General features: G+C 48.7%; 1 long non-coding RNA gene across 1 annotated transcript; it reads left to right on the top strand.

The window, feature by feature from the left end:
* Positions 1 to 10,097: 10,097 nt before the first annotated feature.
* On the top strand, positions 10,098 to 16,971 carry LOC147299955 (uncharacterized). Its single transcript, XR_015128213.1, has 3 exons — positions 10,098 to 10,547; positions 12,580 to 12,758; positions 16,792 to 16,971. It is a non-coding gene; the product is annotated as an uncharacterized LOC147299955 (long non-coding RNA).
* The last annotated feature ends 1,926 nt before the right edge of the window (positions 16,972 to 18,897 follow it).

The raw sequence follows: 18,897 nt of genomic DNA, 5'->3' as shown, positions 1-18,897 counted from the left end.
CCTAACCTAACCAACCCTCATCATACCTGCATTTGTCCACTGGAGGGAGACAAAAACACCAAGCTCTGAGATTCAAATTTTGAACTGCAGACCTCACAGTGTCTGTGTGTGTGTGTGTGTGTGTGTGTGTGTGTGTGTGTGTGACAGAGAGAGAGAGAGAGTGACACTTGCTGTGTATTTAAGAAACAAACGCTCAAAGAAACCAAACAGAATGACACAGGCAGAAAGACACTGTTTTATTTTGGTAACCAATGATGCATTTCTTCTCCCCTTGTACAGTACACCCTGAAGCCGTGTGTGGACCAGGAGATCAGCAGAACAGGAACCACAGAGCGTCAGCGGCAGACATCCAAGCTGCACAGGGCACACGCAGCACCAGGCAGAATTAATGACGTCCCTGATCCACAGCTCAAGCCCAGCCACCCGCTGCCTCCTCGCCGCCTCCTCCTGGGACCTTCAAGGACCACCCACCAGCCACTGGTACACATTCCAATCTTACACAATGGCCCCAGCATCACAGGGCATCTCCTGACATTAAAATCTATCCTGATTTCTGTTGTTTTTCCCTCATCTCTGAGCCGCTGAGTGTGAGTGTGTGTGTGTGTGTGTGTGTGTGTGTGTGTGTGTGTGTGTGTGTGTGTGTGTGTCTCTCTCTTTTACACAAAAAACACATGTCAGTTGTTAAGGAAAATGTTATAAAACACTTCTTCAGTAAAGACTCAGAGAAGAGAAACACACAGAACTTCTTGCTAGCAAGGGCAGCCTCCACTCTAAGAGACTCCAGTGAGAGAACTGCCCCGGTCTTTATTTTATACTCCATTGAGTGTGTGTGTGTGTGTGTGTGTGTGTGTGTGTGTGTTGACAGAGAGAGAGAGACAGAGAGAGAGACAGAGAGAGAGAGAGAGAGAGAGAGAGGGAGAGATACAAAGGAATGTAATTCAAATTTTGCACTTCAGACCTTACAGTGTGTGTGTGTGTGTGTGTGTGTGTGTGTGTGTGTGTCTGTCTTTTACACAAAAAATGCACTTGCAACAACTTTAATATGGAATGTACTGGACTTCCCAGCTAGGCGCCCTCCTGTGGATGACAGGTGCAATTGATTGTCAAAAGCAGATATCTAACAGCTTCTGACACTTTGTACCGCATTGAGCCAGCAGAGGGAGCCCCCCTGGTTCAATCCCAGTTGCACAGCAGTTGTGACCAGCTTCTGTCTGTGTGCTTTGGTGTGTGTGAGTGTGTGTGTGTGTGTGTGTGTTGACAGAGAGAGAGACAGAGAGAGAGAGAGAGAGAGAGAGAGAGAGAGAGGGAGAGATACAAAGGAATGTAATTCAAATTTTGCACTTCAGACCTTACTGTGTGTGTGTGTGTGTGTGTGTGTGTGTGTGTGTGTGTGTGTGTGTGTGTGTGTGTGTGTGTGTGTCTGTCTTTTACACAAAAAATGCACTTGCAACAACTTTAATATGGAATGTACTGGACTTCCCAGCTAGGCGCCCTCCTGTGGACGACAGGTGCAATCCCAGTTGCACAGCACTTGACCAGCTTCTGTGTGTGTGTGTGTGTGACAGACAGACAGACAGACAGACAGAGAGGGAGATTCAAAGCATCAGGACCAGGAGATGACACAGTGCTCCAAAGGCCTGGTTCTGCTGCCTCCTCCTCCACCCACCTGCTGCAGACGCTTCTGTGAAGGGAAACTGCTACATGTTATGTCACCGATCCCTGCCATGCTGCGTGTCTAACGACCCGGCAGGGCCTGCTGAGTACAGTGGTGGTGGAATCGGCCCGATCGGACACTCCTATCTGCCACTTTGACCTTTTTATTCCGTCAAATTTGGACCCATTTACACCAAGTCCAGAACCGTTGGTGCTATCGACATGGGGTCTTCACCAGGGTGTCCGGAGCACCCCGAAACCCCCCCGTAGACACCACTTTCATCCCTCTACGACACTTACTTTCCCAGTTATTCCATTTTATTCCGTCAAGCTCTGGCTATTACCCCCTAACCTAACCTAACCAACCCTCATCATACCTGCATTTGTCCACTGGAGGGAGACAAAAACACCAAGCTCTGAGATTCAAATTTTGAACTGCAGACCTCACAGTGTCTGTGTGTGTGTGTGTGTGTGTGTGTGTGTGTGTGTGTGTGTGTGTGTGTGTGTGTGTGTGTGTGACAGAGAGAGAGAGAGAGTGACACTTGCTGTGTATTTAAGAAACAAACGCTCAAAGAAACCAAACAGAATGACACAGGCAGAAAGACACTGTTTTATTTTGGTAACCAATGATGCATTTCTTCTCCCCTTGTACAGTACACCCTGAAGCCGTGTGTGGACCAGGAGATCAGCAGAACAGGAACCACAGAGCGTCAGCGGCAGACATCCAAGCTGCACAGGGCACACGCAGCACCAGGCAGAATTAATGACGTCCCTGATCCACAGCTCAAGCCCAGCCACCCGCTGCCTCCTCGCCGCCTCCTCCCGGGACCTTCAAGGACCACCCACCAGCCACTGGTACACATTCCAATCTTACACAATGGCCCCAGCATCACAGGGCATCTCCTGACATTAAAATCTATCCTGATTTCTGTTGTTTTTCCCTCATCTCTGAGCCTGTGAGTGTGAGTGTGTGTGTGTGTGTGTGTGTGTGTGTGTGTGTGTGTGTGTCTCTCTCTCTTTTACACAAAAAACACATGTCAGTTGTTAAGGAAAATGTTATAAAACACTTCTTCAGTAAAGACTCAGAGAAGAGAAACACACAGAACTTCTTGCTAGCAAGGGCAGCCTCCACTCTAAGAGACTCCAGTGAGAGAACTGCCCCGGTCTTTATTTTATACTCCATTGAGTGTGTGTGTGTGTGTGTGTGTGTGTGTGTGTGTGTGTTGACAGAGAGAGAGAGAGAGAGAGAGAGACAGAGAGAGAGAGAGAGAGAGAGAGAGGGAGAGATACAAAGGAATGTAATTCAAATTTTGCACTTCAGACCTTACAGTGTGTGTGTGTGTGTGTGTGTGTGTGTGTGTGTGTGTGTGTGTGTCTGTCTTTTACACAAAAAATGCACTTGCAACAACTTTAATATGGAATGTACTGGACTTCCCAGCTAGGCGCCCTCCTGTGGATGACAGGTGCAATTGATTGTCAAAAGCAGATATCTAACAGCTTCTGACACTTTGTACCGCATTGAGCCAGCAGAGGGAGCCCCCCTGGTTCAATCCCAGTTGCACAGCAGTTGTGACCAGCTTCTGTCTGTGTGCTTTGGTGTGTGTGAGTGTGTGTGTGTGTGTGTGTGTTGACAGAGAGAGAGAGAGAGAGACAGAGAGAGAGAGAGAGAGAGAGAGAGAGAGGGAGAGATACAAAGGAATGTAATTCAAATTTTGCACTTCAGACCTTACTGTGTGTGTGTGTGTGTGTGTGTGTGTGTGTGTGTGTGTGTCTGTCTTTTACACAAAAAATGCACTTGCAACAACTTTAATATGGAATGTACTGGACTTCCCAGCTAGGCGCCCTCCTGTGGACGACAGGTGCAATCCCAGTTGCACAGCACTTGACCAGCTTCTGTGTGTGTGTGTGTGTGACAGACAGACAGACAGACAGACAGAGAGGGAGATTCAAAGCATCAGGACCAGGAGATGACACAGTGCTCCAAAGGCCTGGTTCTGCTGCCTCCTCCTCCACCCACCTGCTGCAGACGCTTCTGTGAAGGGAAACTGCTACATGTTATGTCACCGATCCCTGCCATGCTGCGTGTCTAACGACCCGGCAGGGCCTGCTGAGTACAGTGGTGGTGGAATCGGCCCGATCGGACACTCCTATCTGCCACTTTGACCTTTTTATTCCGTCAAATTTGGACCCATTTACACCAAGTCCAGAACCGTTGGTGCTATCGACATGGGGTCTTCACCAGGGTGTCCGGAGCACCCCGAAACCCCACCGTAGACACCACTTTCATCCCTCTACGACACTTACTTTCCCAGTTATTCCATTTTATTCCGTCAAGCTCTGGCTATTACCCCCTAACCTAACCAACCCTCATCATACCTGCATTTGTCCACTGGAGGGAGACAAAAACACCAAGCTCTGAGATTCAAATTTTGAACTGCAGACCTCACAGTGTGTGTGTGTGTGTGTGTGTGTGTGTGTGTGTGTGACAGAGAGAGAGAGAGAGTGACACTTGCTGTGTATTTAAGAAACAAACGCTCAAAGAAACCAAACAGAATGACACAGGCAGAAAGACACTGTTTTATTTTGGTAACCAATGATGCATTTCTTCTTCCCTTGTACAGTACACCCTGAAGCCGTGTGTGGACCAGGAGATCAGCAGAACAGGAACCACAGAGCGTCAGCGGCAGACATCCAAGCTGCACAGGGCACACGCAGCACCAGGCAGAATTAATGACGTCCCTGATCCACAGCTCAAGCCCAGCCACCCGCTGCCTCCTCGCCGCCTCCTCCCGGGACCTTCAAGGACCACCCACCAGCCACTGGTACACATTCCAATCTTACACAATGGCCCCAGCATCACAGGGCATCTCCTGACATTAAAATCTATCCTGATTTCTGTTGTTTTTCCCTCATCTCTGAGCCTGTGAGTGTGAGTGTGTGTGTGTGTGTGTGTGTGTGTGTGTGTGTGTGTGTGTGTGTGTGTGTGTCTCTCTCTCTTTTACACAAAAAACACATGTCAGTTGTTAAGGAAAATGTTATAAAACACTTCTTCAGTAAAGACTCAGAGAAGAGAAACACACAGAACTTCTTGCTAGCAAGGGCAGCCTCCACTCTAAGAGACTCCAGTGAGAGAACTGCCCCGGTCTTTATTTTATACTCCATTGAGTGTGTGTGTGTGTGTGTGTGTGTGTGTGTGTGTTGACAGAGAGAGAGAGAGAGAGAGAGAGACAGAGAGAGAGAGAGAGAGAGAGAGAGGGAGAGATACAAAGGAATGTAATTCAAATTTTGCACTTCAGACCTTACAGTGTGTGTGTGTGTGTGTGTGTGTGTGTGTGTGTGTGTGTGTGTGTGTCTGTCTTTTACACAAAAAATGCACTTGCAACAACTTTAATATGGAATGTACTGGACTTCCCAGCTAGGCGCCCTCCTGTGGATGACAGGTGCAATTGATTGTCAAAAGCAGATATCTAACAGCTTCTGACACTTTGTACCGCATTGAGCCAGCAGAGGGAGCCCCCCTGGTTCAATCCCAGTTGCACAGCAGTTGTGACCAGCTTCTGTCTGTGTGCTTTGGTGTGTGTGAGTGTGTGTGTGTGTGTGTGTGTTGACAGAGAGAGAGAGAGAGAGACAGAGAGAGAGAGAGAGAGAGAGAGAGAGAGGGAGAGATACAAAGGAATGTAATTCAAATTTTGCACTTCAGACCTTACTGTGTGTGTGTGTGTGTGTGTGTGTGTGTGTGTGTGTGTGTCTGTCTTTTACACAAAAAATGCACTTGCAACAACTTTAATATGGAATGTACTGGACTTCCCAGCTAGGCGCCCTCCTGTGGATGACAGGTGCAATTGATTGTCAAAAGCAGATATCTAACAGCTTCTGACACTTTGTACCGCATTGAGCCAGCAGAGGGAGCCCCCCTGGTTCAATCCCAGTTGCACAGCAGTTGTGACCAGCTTCTGTCTGTGTGCTTTGGTGTGTGTGAGTGTGTGTGTGTGTGTGTGTGTGTGTGTGTGTGTTGACAGAGAGAGAGAGAGAGAGACAGAGAGAGAGAGAGAGAGAGAGGGAGAGATACAAAGGAATGTAATTCAAATCTTGCACTTCAGACCTTACTGTGTGTGTGTGTGTGTGTGTGTGTGTGTGTGTGTGTGTGTGTGTGTCTGTCTGTCTTTTACACAAAAAATGCACTTGCAACAACTTTAATATGGAATGTACTGGACTTCCCAGCTAGGCGCCCTCCTGTGGACGACAGGTGCAATCCCAGTTGCACAGCACTTGACCAGCTTCTGTGTGTGTGTGTGTGTGACAGACAGACAGACAGACAGACAGAGAGGGAGATTCAAAGCATCAGGACCAGGAGATGACACAGTGCTCCAAAGGCCTGGTTCTGCTGCCTCCTCCTCCACCCACCTGCTGCAGACGCTTCTGTGAAGGGAAACTGCTACATGTTATGTCACCGATCCCTGCCATGCTGCGTGTCTAACGACCCGGCAGGGCCTGCTGAGTACAGTGGTGGTGGAATCGGCCCGATCGGACACTCCTATCTGCCACTTTGACCTTTTTATTCCGTCAAATTTGGACCCATTTACACCAAGTCCAGAACCGTTGGTGCTATCGACATGGGGTCTTCACCAGGGTGTCCGGAGCACCCCGAAACCCCCCCGTAGACACCACTTTCATCCCTCTACGACACTTACTTTCCCAGTTATTCCATTTTATTCCGTCAAGCTCTGGCTATTACCCCCTAACCTAACCAACCCTCATCATACCTGCATTTGTCCACTGGAGGGAGACAAAAACACCAAGCTCTGAGATTCAAATTTTGAACTGCAGACCTCACAGTGTGTGTGTGTGTGTGTGTGTGTGTGTGTGTGTGTGTGTGACAGAGAGAGAGAGAGAGTGACACTTGCTGTGTATTTAAGAAACAAACGCTCAAAGAAACCAAACAGAATGACACAGGCAGAAAGACACTGTTTTATTTTGGTAACCAATGATGCATTTCTTCTTCCCTTGTACAGTACACCCTGAAGCCGTGTGTGGACCAGGAGATCAGCAGAACAGGAACCACAGAGCGTCAGCGGCAGACATCCAAGCTGCACAGGGCACACGCAGCACCAGGCAGAATTAATGACGTCCCTGATCCACAGCTCAAGCCCAGCCACCCGCTGCCTCCTCGCCGCCTCCTCCCGGGACCTTCAAGGACCACCCACCAGCCACTGGTACACATTCCAATCTTACACAATGGCCCCAGCATCACAGGGCATCTCCTGACATTAAAATCTATCCTGATTTCTGTTGTTTTTCCCTCATCTCTGAGCCTGTGAGTGTGAGTGTGTGTGTGTGTGTGTGTGTGTGTGTGTGTGTGTGTGTGTGTGTGTGTGTGTCTCTCTCTCTTTTACACAAAAAACAAATGTCAGTTGTTAAGGAAAATGTTATAAAACACTTCTTCAGTAAAGACTCAGAGAAGAGAAACACACAGAACTTCTTGCTAGCAAGGGCAGCCTCCACTCTAAGAGACTCCAGTGAGAGAACTGCCCCGGTCTTTATTTTATACTCCATTGAGTGTGTGTGTGTGTGTGTGTGTGTGTGTGTGTGTTGACAGAGAGAGAGAGAGAGAGAGAGAGACAGAGAGAGAGAGAGAGAGAGAGAGAGGGAGAGATACAAAGGAATGTAATTCAAATTTTGCACTTCAGACCTTACAGTGTGTGTGTGTGTGTGTGTGTGTGTGTGTGTGTGTGTCTGTCTTTTACACAAAAAATGCACTTGCAACAACTTTAATATGGAATGTACTGGACTTCCCAGCTAGGCGCCCTCCTGTGGATGACAGGTGCAATTGATTGTCAAAAGCAGATATCTAACAGCTTCTGACACTTTGTACCGCATTGAGCCAGCAGAGGGAGCCCCCCTGGTTCAATCCCAGTTGCACAGCAGTTGTGACCAGCTTCTGTCTGTGTGCTTTGGTGTGTGTGAGTGTGTGTGTGTGTGTGTGTGTTGACAGAGAGAGAGAGAGAGAGACAGAGAGAGAGAGAGAGAGAGAGAGAGAGAGAGGGAGAGATACAAAGGAATGTAATTCAAATTTTGCACTTCAGACCTTACTGTGTGTGTGTGTGTGTGTGTGTGTGTGTGTGTGTGTGTGTGTGTGTGTGTGTCTGTCTTTTACACAAAAAATGCACTTGCAACAACTTTAATATGGAATGTACTGGACTTCCCAGCTAGGCGCCCTCCTGTGGACGACAGGTGCAATCCCAGTTGCACAGCACTTGACCAGCTTCTGTGTGTGTGTGTGTGTGACAGACAGACAGACAGACAGACAGAGAGGGAGATTCAAAGCATCAGGACCAGGAGATGACACAGTGCTCCAAAGGCCTGGTTCTGCTGCCTCCTCCTCCACCCACCTGCTGCAGACGCTTCTGTGAAGGGAAACTGCTACATGTTATGTCACCGATCCCTGCCATGCTGCGTGTCTAACGACCCGGCAGGGCCTGCTGAGTACAGTGGTGGTGGAATCGGCCCGATCGGACACTCCTATCTGCCACTTTGACCTTTTTATTCCGTCAAATTTGGACCCATTTACACCAAGTCCAGAACCGTTGGTGCTATCGACATGGGGTCTTCACCAGGGTGTCCGGAGCACCCCGAAACCCCCCCGTAGACACCACTTTCATCCCTCTACGACACTTACTTTCCCAGTTATTCCATTTTATTCCGTCAAGCTCTGGCTATTACCCCCTAACCTAACCAACCCTCATCATACCTGCATTTGTCCACTGGAGGGAGACAAAAACACCAAGCTCTGAGATTCAAATTTTGAACTGCAGACCTCACAGTGTCTGTGTGTGTGTGTGTGTGTGTGTGTGTGTGTGTGTGTGTGTGACAGAGAGAGAGAGAGAGTGACACTTGCTGTGTATTTAAGAAACAAACGCTCAAAGAAACCAAACAGAATGACACAGGCAGAAAGACACTGTTTTATTTTGGTAACCAATGATGCATTTCTTCTCCCCTTGTACAGTACACCCTGAAGCCGTGTGTGGACCAGGAGATCAGCAGAACAGGAACCACAGAGCGTCAGCGGCAGACATCCAAGCTGCACAGGGCACACGCAGCACCAGGCAGAATTAATGACGTCCCTGATCCACAGCTCAAGCCCAGCCACCCGCTGCCTCCTCGCCGCCTCCTCCCGGGACCTTCAAGGACCACCCACCAGCCACTGGTACACATTCCAATCTTACACAATGGCCCCAGCATCACAGGGCATCTCCTGACATTAAAATCTATCCTGATTTCTGTTGTTTTTCCCTCATCTCTGAGCCTGTGAGTGTGAGTGTGTGTGTGTGTGTGTGTGTGTGTGTGTGTGTGTGTGTGTGTGTGTGTGTGTGTCTCTCTCTCTTTTACACAAAAAACACATGTCAGTTGTTAAGGAAAATGTTATAAAACACTTCTTCAGTAAAGACTCAGAGAAGAGAAACACACAGAACTTCTTGCTAGCAAGGGCAGCCTCCACTCTAAGAGACTCCAGTGAGAGAACTGCCCCGGTCTTTATTTTATACTCCATTGAGTGTGTGTGTGTGTGTGTGTGTGTGTGTGTGTTGACAGAGAGAGAGAGAGAGAGAGAGAGACAGAGAGAGAGAGAGAGAGAGAGAGAGGGAGAGATACAAAGGAATGTAATTCAAATTTTGCACTTCAGACCTTACAGTGTGTGTGTGTGTGTGTGTGTGTGTGTGTGTGTGTGTGTCTGTCTTTTACACAAAAAATGCACTTGCAACAACTTTAATATGGAATGTACTGGACTTCCCAGCTAGGCGCCCTCCTGTGGACGACAGGTGCAATCCCAGTTGCACAGCACTTGACCAGCTTCTGTGTGTGTGTGTGTGTGTGTGTGTGTGTGTGTGTGTGTGTGTGTGTGTGTGTGTGTGTGTGACAGACAGACAGACAGACAGACAGAGAGGGAGATTCAAAGCATCAGGACCAGGAGATGACACAGTGCTCCAAAGGCCTGGTTCTGCTGCCTCCTCCTCCACCCACCTGCTGCAGACGCTTCTGTGAAGGGAAACTGCTACATGTTATGTCACCGATCCCTGCCATGCTGCGTGTCGAACGACCCGGCAGGGCCTGCTGAGTACAGTGGTGGTGGACCCAGGCCCTCTGCACCTTCCTTTCTCCGACTGGGACCGTTTTGTCCCATCCTTTTTGGTCCGATTCGCCATATCTCCAGAACCGAAGAAGCCATCGGCGTGGCCTCTTCGCCACAGCGTCCGGCACCCACCAAAACCCCCACCTAGACACCAACATCAGCCCTCTACACCTCTTACTTTTTCAGTTATTCCACTTTTGTCCCATCCTCTCCTGGCTTTTTCCCCATAACCTATCATTTAAGCCTCATCATACCTGCCGTGGGCCACTGGAGGGAGACAAATCACCATGCACTAAAATTCAAATTTTGCACTGCAAACCTCACAGTGTCTGTGTCTGTGTGTGTGTGTGTGTGTGTGTGTGTGTGCGCGCTTTGGTGTGTGTGTGTGTGTGTGTGTGTGTGCGCGCTTTGGTGTGTGTGCTTTGGTGTGTGTGTGTGTGTGTGTGTGTGACAGAGAGAGAGAGAGAGAGAGTGACACTTGCTGTGTATTTAAGAAACAAACGCTCAAAGAAACCAAACAGAATGACACAGGCAGAAAGACACTGTTTTATTTTGGTAACCAATGATGCATTTCTTATCCCCTTGTACAGGGCCTTTTATGACAGGAACAGGAACCACAGAGCATCAGCCGCACACATCGAAGCTGCACAGGGCACACGCGGCACCACGCAGAATAAATGACGTTCCTGGGCCAAGGCCGAAGCCCAGCCACCCGCTGCCTCCTCGCCGCCTCCTCCTGGGACCTTCAAGGACCACCCACCAGCCACTGGTACACATTCCAATCTTACACAATGGCCCCAGCATCACAGGGCATCTCCTGACATTAAAATCTATCCTGATTTCTGTTGTTTTTCCCTCATCTCTGAGCCGCTGAGTGTGAGTGTGTGTGTGTGTGTGTGTGTGTGTGTGTGTGTGTGTGTGTGTGTGTGTGTGTGTGTGTGTCTCTCTCTTTTACACAAAAAACACATGTCAGTTGTTAAGGAAAATGTTATAAAACACTTCTTCAGTAAAGACTCAGAGAAGAGAAACACACAGAACTTCTTGCTAGCAAGGGCAGCCTCCACTCTAAGAGACTCCAGTGAGAGAACTGCCCCGGTCTTTATTTTATACTCCATTGAGCGTGTGTGTGTGCGTGTGTGTGTTGACAGAGAGAGAGAGAGAGAGACAGAGAGAGAGAGAGAGAGGGAGAGATACAAAGGAATGTAATTCAAATTTTGCACTTCAGACCTTACAGTGTGTGTGTGTGTGTGTGTGTGTGTGTGTGTGTGTGTGTTGACAGAGAGAGAGAGAGAGAGAGAGAGAGAGACAGAGAGAGAGAGAGAGAGAGAGAGAGAGAGGGAGAGATACAAAGGAATGTAATTCAAATTTTGCACTTCAGACCTTACAGTGTGTGTGTGTGTGTGTGTGTGTGTGTGTGTGTGTGTGTCTGTCTTTTACACAAAAAATGCACTTGCAACAACTTTAATATGGAATGTACTGGACTTCCCAGCTAGGCGCCCTCCTGTGGATGACAGGTGCAATTGATTGTCAAAAGCAGATATCTAACAGCTTCTGACACTTTGTACCGCATTGAGCCAGCAGAGGGAGCCCCCCTGGTTCAATCCCAGTTGCACAGCAGTTGTGACCAGCTTCTGTCTGTGTGCTTTGGTGTGTGTGAGTGTGTGTGTGTGTGTGTGTGTGTGTTGACAGAGAGAGAGAGAGAGAGACAGAGAGAGAGAGAGAGAGAGAGAGAGAGAGAGAGAGAGAGAGAGAGAGGGAGAGATACAAAGGAATGTAATTCAAATTTTGCACTTCAGACCTTACTGTGTGTGTGTGTGTGTGTGTGTGTGTGTGTGTGTGTGTGTGTGTGTGTCTGTCTTTTACACAAAAAATGCACTTGCAACAACTTTAATATGGAATGTACTGGACTTCCCAGCTAGGCGCCCTCCTGTGGACGACAGGTGCAATCCCAGTTGCACAGCACTTGACCAGCTTCTGTGTGTGTGTGTGTGTGTGTGTGTGTGACAGACAGACAGACAGACAGACAGAGAGGGAGATTCAAAGCATCAGGACCAGGAGATGACACAGTGCTCCAAAGGCCTGGTTCTGCTGCCTCCTCCTCCACCCACCTGCTGCAGACGCTTCTGTGAAGGGAAACTGCTACATGTTATGTCACCGATCCCTGCCATGCTGCGTGTCGAACGACCCGGCAGGGCCTGCTGAGTACAGTGGTGGTGGACCCAGGCCCTCTGCACCTTCCTTTCTCCGACTGGGACCGTTTTGTCCCATCCTTTTTGGTCCGATTCGCCATATCTCCAGAACCGAAGAAGCCATCGGCGTGGCCTCTTCGCCACAGCGTCCGGCACCCACCAAAACCCCCACCTAGACACCAACATCAGCCCTCTACACCTCTTACTTTTTCAGTTATTCCACTTTTGTCCCATCCTCTCCTGGCTTTTTCCCCATAACCTATCATTTAAGCCTCATCATACCTGCCGTGGGCCACTGGAGGGAGACAAATCACCATGCACTAAAATTCAAATTTTGCACTGCAAACCTCACAGTGTCTGTGTCTGTGTGTGTGTGTGTGTGTGTGTGCGCGCTTTGGTGTGTGTGTGTGTGTGTGTGTGTGTGCGCGCTTTGGTGTGTGTGCTTTGGTGTGTGTGTGTGTGTGTGTGTGTGACAGAGAGAGAGAGAGAGAGAGTGACACTTGCTGTGTATTTAAGAAACAAACGCTCAAAGAAACCAAACAGAATGACACAGGCAGAAAGACACTGTTTTATTTTGGTAACCAATGATGCATTTCTTATCCCCTTGTACAGGGCCTTTTATGACAGGAACAGGAACCACAGAGCATCAGCCGCACACATCGAAGCTGCACAGGGCACACGCGGCACCACGCAGAATAAATGACGTTCCTGGGCCAAGGCCGAAGCCCAGCCACCCGCTGCCTCCTCGCCGCCTCCTCCTGGGACCTTCAAGGACCACCCACCAGCCACTGGTACACATTCCAATCTTACACAATGGCCCCAGCATCACAGGGCATCTCCTGACATTAAAATCTATCCTGATTTCTGTTGTTTTTCCCTCATCTCTGAGCCGCTGAGTGTGAGTGTGTGTGTGTGTGTGTGTGTGTGTGTGTGTGTGTGTGTGTGTGTGTGTCTCTCTCTTTTACACAAAAAACACATGTCAGTTGTTAAGGAAAATGTTATAAAACACTTCTTCAGTAAAGACTCAGAGAAGAGAAACACACAGAACTTCTTGCTAGCAAGGGCAGCCTCCACTCTAAGAGACTCCAGTGAGAGAACTGCCCCGGTCTTTATTTTATACTCCATTGAGCGTGTGTGTGTGCGTGTGTGTGTTGACAGAGAGAGAGAGAGAGAGACAGAGAGAGAGAGAGAGAGGGAGAGATACAAAGGAATGTAATTCAAATTTTGCACTTCAGACCTTACAGTGTGTGTGTGTGTGTGTGTGTGTGTGTGTGTGTGTGTGTGTGTGTTGACAGAGAGAGAGAGAGAGAGAGAGAGACAGAGAGAGAGAGAGAGAGAGAGAGAGGGAGAGATACAAAGGAATGTAATTCAAATTTTGCACTTCAGACCTTACAGTGTGTGTGTGTGTGTGTGTGTGTGTGTGTGTGTGTGTGTGTCTGTCTTTTACACAAAAAATGCACTTGCAACAACTTTAATATGGAATGTACTGGACTTCCCAGCTAGGCGCCCTCCTGTGGATGACAGGTGCAATTGATTGTCAAAAGCAGATATCTAACAGCTTCTGACACTTTGTACCGCATTGAGCCAGCAGAGGGAGCCCCCCTGGTTCAATCCCAGTTGCACAGCAGTTGTGACCAGCTTCTGTCTGTGTGCTTTGGTGTGTGTGAGTGTGTGTGTGTGTGTGTGTGTTGACAGAGAGAGAGAGAGAGAGACAGAGAGAGAGAGAGAGAGAGAGAGAGAGAGAGGGAGAGATACAAAGGAATGTAATTCAAATTTTGCACTTCAGACCTTACTGTGTGTGTGTGTGTGTGTGTGTGTGTGTGTGTGTGTGTGTGTGTGTGTGTGTGTGTGTGTCTGTCTTTTACACAAAAAATGCACTTGCAACAACTTTAATATGGAATGTACTGGACTTCCCAGCTAGGCGCCCTCCTGTGGACGACAGGTGCAATCCCAGTTGCACAGCACTTGACCAGCTTCTGTGTGTGTGTGTGTGTGTGTGTGACAGACAGACAGACAGACAGACAGAGAGGGAGATTCAAAGCATCAGGACCAGGAGATGACACAGTGCTCCAAAGGCCTGGTTCTGCTGCCTCCTCCTCCACCCACCTGCTGCAGACGCTTCTGTGAAGGGAAACTGCTACATGTTATGTCACCGATCCCTGCCATGCTGCGTGTCGAACGACCCGGCAGGGCCTGCTGAGTACAGTGGTGGTGGAATCGGCCCGATCGGACACTCCTATCTGCCACTTTGACCTTTTTATTCCGTCAAATTTGGACCCATTTACACCAAGTCCAGAACCGTTGGTGCTATCGACATGGGGTCTTCACCAGGGTGTCCGGAGCACCCCGAAACCCCCCCGTAGACACCACTTTCATCCCTCTACGACACTTACTTTCCCAGTTATTCCATTTTATTCCGTCAAGCTCTGGCTATTACCCCCTAACCTAACCAACCCTCATCATACCTGCATTTGTCCACTGGAGGGAGACAAAAACACCAAGCTCTGAGATTCAAATTTTGAACTGCAGACCTCACAGTGTCTGTGTGTGTGTGTGTGTGTGTGTGTGTGTGTGTGTGTGTGTGTGTGTGTGACAGAGAGAGAGAGAGAGTGACACTTGCTGTGTATTTAAGAAACAAACGCTCAAAGAAACCAAACAGAATGACACAGGCAGAAAGACACTGTTTTATTTTGGTAACCAATGATGCATTTCTTCTCCCCTTGTACAGTACACCCTGAAGCCGTGTGTGGACCAGGAGATCAGCAGAACAGGAACCACAGAGCGTCAGCGGCAGACATCCAAGCTGCACAGGGCACACGCAGCACCAGGCAGAATTAATGACGTCCCTGATCCACAGCTCAAGCCCAGCCACCCGCTGCCTCCTCGCCGCCTCCTCCCGGGACCTTCAAGGACCACCCACCAGCCACTGGTACACATTCCAATCTTACACAATGGCCCCAGCATCACAGGGCATCTCCTGACATTAAAATCTATCCTGATTTCTGTTGTTTTTCCCTCATCTCTGAGCCTGTGAGTGTGAGTGTGTGTGTGTGTGTGTGTGTGTGTGTGTGTGTGTGTGTGTGTGTGTGTGTGTGTGTCTCTCTCTCTTTTACACAAAAAACACATGTCAGTTGTTAAGGAAAATGTTATAAAACACTTCTTCAGTAAAGACTCAGAGAAGAGAAACACACAGAACTTCTTGCTAGCAAGGGCAGCCTCCACTCTAAGAGACTCCAGTGAGAGAACTGCCCCGGTCTTTATTTTATACTCCATTGAGTGTGTGTGTGTGTGTGTGTGTGTGTGTGTGTTGACAGAGAGAGAGAGAGAGAGAGAGAGACAGAGAGAGAGAGAGAGAGAGAGAGAGGGAGAGATACAAAGGAATGTAATTCAAATTTTGCACTTCAGACCTTACAGTGTGTGTGTGTGTGTGTGTGTGTGTGTGTGTGTGTGTGTCTGTCTTTTACACAAAAAATGCACTTGCAACAACTTTAATATGGAATGTACTGGACTTCCCAGCTAGGCGCCCTCCTGTGGATGACAGGTGCAATTGATTGTCAAAAGCAGATATCTAACAGCTTCTGACACTTTGTACCGCATTGAGCCAGCAGAGGGAGCCCCCCTGGTTCAATCCCAGTTGCACAGCAGTTGTGACCAGCTTCTGTCTGTGTGCTTTGGTGTGTGTGAGTGTGTGTGTGTGTGTGTGTGTGTTGACAGAGAGAGAGAGAGAGAGACAGAGAGAGAGAGAGAGAGAGAGAGAGAGAGAGGGAGAGATACAAAGGAATGTAATTCAAATTTTGCACTTCAGACCTTACTGTGTGTGTGTGTGTGTGTGTGTGTGTGTGTGTGTCTGTCTTTTACACAAAAAATGCACTTGCAACAACTTTAATATGGAATGTACTGGACTTCCCAGCTAGGCGCCCTCCTGTGGACGACAGGTGCAATCCCAGTTGCACAGCACTTGACCAGCTTCTGTGTGTGTGTGTGTGTGTGTGTGTGTGTGTGTGTGTGTGTGTGTGTGTGTGTGTGACAGACAGACAGACAGACAGACAGAGAGGGAGATTCAAAGCATCAGGACCAGGAGATGACACAGTGCTCCAAAGGCCTGGTTCTGCTGCCTCCTCCTCCACCCACCTGCTGCAGACGCTTCTGTGAAGGGAAACTGCTACATGTTATGTCACCGATCCCTGCCATGCTGCGTGTCGAACGACCCGGCAGGGCCTGCTGAGTACAGTGGTGGTGGACCCAGGCCCTCTGCACCTTCCTTTCTCCGACTGGGACCGTTTTGTCCCATCCTTTTTGGTCCGATTCGCCATATCTCCAGAACCGAAGAAGCCATCGGCGTGGCCTCTTCGCCACAGCGTCCGGCACCCACCAAAACCCCCACCTAGACACCAACATCAGCCCTCTACACCTCTTACTTTTTCAGTTATTCCACTTTTGTCCCATCCTCTCCTGGCTTTTTCCCCATAACCTATCATTTAAGCCTCATCATACCTGCCGTGGGCCACTGGAGGGAGACAAATCACCATGCACTAAAATTCAAATTTTGCACTGCAAACCTCACAGTGTCTGTGTCTGTGTGTGTGTGTGTGTGTGTGTGCGCGCTTTGGTGTGTGTGTGTGTGTGTGTGTGTGTGCGCGCTTTGGTGTGTGTGCTTTGGTGTGTGTGTGTGTGTGTGTGTGTGACAGAGAGAGAGAGAGAGAGAGTGACACTTGCTGTGTATTTAAGAAACAAACGCTCAAAGAAACCAAACAGAATGACACAGGCAGAAAGACACTGTTTTATTTTGGTAACCAATGATGCATTTCTTATCCCCTTGTACAGGGCCTTTTATGACAGGAACAGGAACCACAGAGCATCAGCCGCACACATCGAAGCTGCACAGGGCACACGCGGCACCACGCAGAATAAATGACGTTCCTGGGCCAAGGCCGAAGCCCAGCCACCCGCTGCCTCCTCGCCGCCTCCTCCTGGGACCTTCAAGGACCACCCACCAGCCACTGGTACACATTCCAATCTTACACAATGGCCCCAGCATCACAGGGCATCTCCTGACATTAAAATCTATCCTGATTTCTGTTGTTTTTCCCTCATCTCTGAGCCGCTGAGTGTGAGTGTGTGTGTGTGTGTGTGTGTGTGTGTGTGTGTGTGTGTGTGTGTGTGTGTCTCTCTCTTTTACACAAAAAACACATGTCAGTTGTTAAGGAAAATGTTATAAAACACTTCTTCAGTAAAGACTCAGAGAAGAGAAACACACAGAACTTCTTGCTAGCAAGGGCAGCCTCCACTCTAAGAGACTCCAGTGAGAGAACTGCCCCGGTCTTTATTTTATACTCCATTGAGCGTGTGTGTGTGCGTGTGTGTGTTGACAGAGAGAGAGAGAGAGAGACAGAGAGAGAGAGAGAGAGGGAGAGATACAAAGGAATGTAATTCAAATTTTGCACTTCAGACCTTACAGTGTGTGTGTGTGTGTGTGTGTGTGTGTGTGTGTGTGTGTGTGTGTTGACAGAGAGAGAGAGAGAGAGAGAGAGACAGAGAGAGAGAGAGAGAGAGAGAGAGGGAGAGATACAAAGGAATGTAATTCAAATTTTGCACTTCAGACCTTACAGTGTGTGTGTGTGTGTGTGTGTGTGTGTGTGTGTGTGTGTGTGTGTCTGTCTTTTACACAAAAAATGCACTTGCAACAACTTTAATATGGAATGTACTGGACTTCCCAGCTAGGCGCCCTCCTGTGGATGACAGGTGCAATTGATTGTCAAAAGCAGATATCTAACAGCTTCTGACACTTTGTACCGCATTGAGCCAGCAGAGGGAGCCCCCCTGGTTCAATCCCAGTTGCACAGCAGTTGTGACCAGCTTCTGTCTGTGTGCTTTGGTGTGTGTGAGTGTGTGTGTGTGTGTGTGTGTTGACAGAGAGAGAGAGAGAGAGACAGAGAGAGAGAGAGAGAGAGAGAGAGAGAGAGGGAGAGATACAAAGGAATGTAATTCAAATTTTGCACTTCAGACCTTACTGTGTGTGTGTGTGTGTGTGTGTGTGTGTGTGTGTGTGTGTGTGTGTGTGTGTGTCTGTCTTTTACACAAAAAATGCACTTGCAACAACTTTAATATGGAATGTACTGGACTTCCCAGCTAGGCGCCCTCCTGTGGACGACAGGTGCAATCCCAGTTGCACAGCACTTGACCAGCTTCTGTGTGTGTGTGTGTGTGTGTGTGACAGACAGACAGACAGACAGACAGAGAGGGAGATTCAAAGCATCAGGACCAGGAGATGACACAGTGCTCCAAAGGCCTGGTTCTGCTGCCTCCTCCTCCACCCACCTGCTGCAGACGCTTCTGTGAAGGGAAACTGCTACATGTTATGTCACCGATCCCTGCCATGCTGCGTGTCGAACGACCCGGCAGGGCCTGCTGAGTACAGTGGTGGTGGAATCGGCCCGATCGGACACTCCTATCTGCCACTTTGACCTTTTTATTCCGTCAAATTTGGACCCATTTACACCAAGTCCAGAACCGTTGGTGCTATCGACATGGGGTCTTCACCAGGGTGTCCGGAGCACCCCGAAACCCCCCCGTAGACACCACTTTCATCCCTCTACGACACTTACTTTCCCAGTTATTCCATTTTATTCCGTCAAGCTCTGGCTATTACCCCCTAACCTAACCTAACCAACCCTCATCATACCTGCATTTGTCCACTGGAGGGAGACAAAAACACCAAGCTCTGAGATTCAAATTTTGAACTGCAGACCTCACAGTGTCTGTGTGTGTGTGTGTGTGTGTGTGTGTGTGTGTGTGTGTGTGTGTGTGTGTGTGTGTGTGTGTGACAGAGAGAGAGAGAGAGTGACACTTGCTGTGTATTTAAGAAACAAACGCTCAAAGAAACCAAACAGAATGACACAGGCAGAAAGACACTGTTTTATTTTGGTAACC

This window comes from Aulonocara sp. 'chitande type north' Nkhata Bay, unplaced genomic scaffold (assembly GCF_057382095.1).
Source record: "Aulonocara sp. 'chitande type north' Nkhata Bay isolate Kocher_YH1m ecotype deep benthic unplaced genomic scaffold, A_spYH_male_GT1.1 unmapped_scaffold_45, whole genome shotgun sequence".
NCBI lineage: Eukaryota > Metazoa > Chordata > Actinopteri > Cichliformes > Cichlidae > Aulonocara > Aulonocara sp. 'chitande type north' Nkhata Bay.
This window is presented reverse-complemented; position numbering and strand designations above follow the sequence as displayed.